Here is a 2,642-nt window from a genome sequence, read left to right as displayed (position 1 = left end):
GAGGCTCCGCCATTTGGTGGGCTGATAGGACTTAATCAGCTACAGTTGATAGTCTTTTGTTAGATTCACTCCTGTGCAAGTATACCAGTGTCAATTGTCATACCTCAGCACCATTTGACTTACAGGCTTTGTTGTTATTTAGGTAGTCTTACAGGGGGTATCAGCCTGTTCTGTCGTTAAACACTTCCCTCGGACCCTCTCTTACGAGTTGTTTAAGATAGGGCCCTGGCTGCCCCCATCTCTTGTGCATGCATCAGTCATGTTCTCCCGGGTGAAGCAGGCCACGTTGTTTCAGTTCCTCCCAAGCACCCCAGATGCCGCAGACCCCTCCACTGGCCAGGGCATGTTTTCCATCTGGGAGGCTGTCGAGGGTTTCGGGCTGGTGACGTCAGTCGCTCCGGCCACTCTGCCCTTGATTATCCTTTTGCAGGTTCACCTACGGAAACCCTGTTATGAGGTTTACTTCCTCTAGAAAGTAAAATGTGTTTGTCTTCTCCTCGCTCTGCTAGGGCCATTGCTGACCCCAGTGTGGATGATCAGAGGAACTCACTAAAAGACCTAATCGGTAGTAGCGGCAGGCAGTGTGTACAAAGGGCAGGTACTTAATCAAAGCAACTTATGACCCATACTTACTGGGAATTCCACGGTCATGGGAAATAATTGCAATCCCCAATCTCTATCACAAACAGGCTTTAGGGGGTTACCCGCACCTGTCGGCAAAGGGTAGAGAAATGCTGATCCATTCAGGGTAGCATGTATGCAGCCCCAGACATCTATGGGCATCACAGACCCAATTATTGCTCGATCTCATGTGGGTCAGTGCCACTTCCCCCTCTAGGAAGTCGAATGCTGACCGCTGGGGGTCGCAGAACTATTTAGCATGGAGGAGTCTTGTTCGCTATCTGAATTAACCTGGCATATCACTAAACCAACTAAGAACGGCCATGCACCACCGCCCACAGAATGGAGAAAGAGCTATCAATCTGTCAATCATTTCTGTGTCTGGGCCAGGTGAGGTTTCCGGTGTTGAGTAAAATTAAGCCGCATACTCCACTCTGGTGGTGCCCTTCCATCAATTCCTTTAAGTTTCAGCTTTGGAACCATACTTCCCCCTGAACCCAATGATTTTGGTTTCTAGGAAGCTTCTTGGCAGGTCAAGCGAATCACACAGCTGGCTCACTAGTCAGCATTGTTTATGGTCTGTACTACGAAGATATCTGATTGTCTTCAAAGCTTCAACATTCGTTTTTGATTAGTGAAACATTCTTGGCAAATGCTTTTACTTTGGTTCATCTTGCACTGGTCCAAGAATTTCCCCTCTAGCGGCACAATACGAATGTCCCCGGCCATCCCTCTTAATCATGGCCCCAGTTCAGAAAACTAACAAACTAGAACTTGAGTCCTATTCCATTATTCCTATCTGTAGTATTCAAGCAATTGGTCAGTGTTTAACAGAGTAGACACTTCAGACCCCCAGGACACTCAGTCAAGAGCATCAGGCATGTGGCTGCATGGGGGTCCTGATGAGCTCCAACCCGCTGCCTGCAGACACCTTAACCCATGGAAGACAAACTCAGAGTTAGCTCCACAGGCCAGCTGGCCATCTGGTCAGTTGGCTGGGTGATCAGATGACCCAGCGACCAGATGGCCTGGTTCGACAAGACCAACCCGGGACTCACAACCCAGGCACCAGGACCCAGGCCCTTGGACACAGACCCCAGGAACCATGACCCAGGACCCAGTCCCCAGGACCCAGGCCTCAGTCCCTAGGACTCAGGACCAGGGACCGATGCCTCAGGCAACAGGCCCCAGGCCCCAGATCCAGATCCTAGTCCCCATGACCCAGGCCTCAGGCCCCAGGACAAAGGGCTCATGCCCCAGGACCACTGGCACAGGCCCCATGACGCAGGACCCAGGCTCTGGGACACAGAACTAGGGTCCTGAGGACCCATGCCCCAAGTCCCAGGACCCAGGTCCCAGAACCCAGGCCCCATGACCCACACCCCAGGACCCAAGCCCTAGGCCCCAGACTCCTGAAACCAGCCCCCAGGCCAAAGCCACAGTCACACAGCAGTCCACTGCCGACAAGAGTAGGTGTGCACTCTGAGGCCAGCGCTCAGGAGACTTGTTTCCTGTGCTGTTTGCATACTAGCAACTCGTGTTGGGTAGGGATACTACTATGGCCATCTGATTGACCTGCTGGCTTGGACTTGGTCTGATAAATGCCTGCATCTCGGCATGTATTAACTCTAGAATTAGCACAGTTATCCAAACAACAGATGGAGTGATCAAAGGAACCATAACTGATTTAATAAACCTTTAGTAGTTTCACTGTTCTGGCCAGGTGTACTTACATGTGCATGGCTTAATCTTTGAGACAAGCATGTGCTACTGGTAGGATTAACCAGGTAGCTGCACCTGTTAGATGGGATTGGAAGCTGCATGCCCACTGTGGACTGACCTTTGCACCCATTGGGAGCTTGCAAGGGATCCCACCCACCTAGGGGGCTTGCTGGGAGGACAGATGCAGTCTCATGGGCACCTGTGGACCCAGCCTTCTCAACAGAAGGGGGTGGGGACTAAGGCATAGCCTGAGTAATACACAGGGGACACCGGCCTGGGAGGCAGGGACACCCCACGGA

At 51.9% G+C, this 2,642-nt stretch overlaps 1 pseudogene; it reads right to left on the bottom strand.

Annotated features, from left to right (window-relative positions):
* Positions 1–413: 413 nt before the first annotated feature.
* Positions 414–2,411, bottom strand: LOC147722388 (18S ribosomal RNA; annotated as a pseudogene).
* Between the last annotated feature and the right edge of the window lie 231 nt (positions 2,412–2,642).

This window comes from Lissotriton vulgaris, chromosome 4_1 (assembly GCF_964263255.1).
Source record: "Lissotriton vulgaris chromosome 4_1, aLisVul1.2, whole genome shotgun sequence".
Taxonomy (NCBI): Eukaryota; Metazoa; Chordata; class Amphibia; order Caudata; family Salamandridae; genus Lissotriton; species Lissotriton vulgaris.
This window is presented reverse-complemented; position numbering and strand designations above follow the sequence as displayed.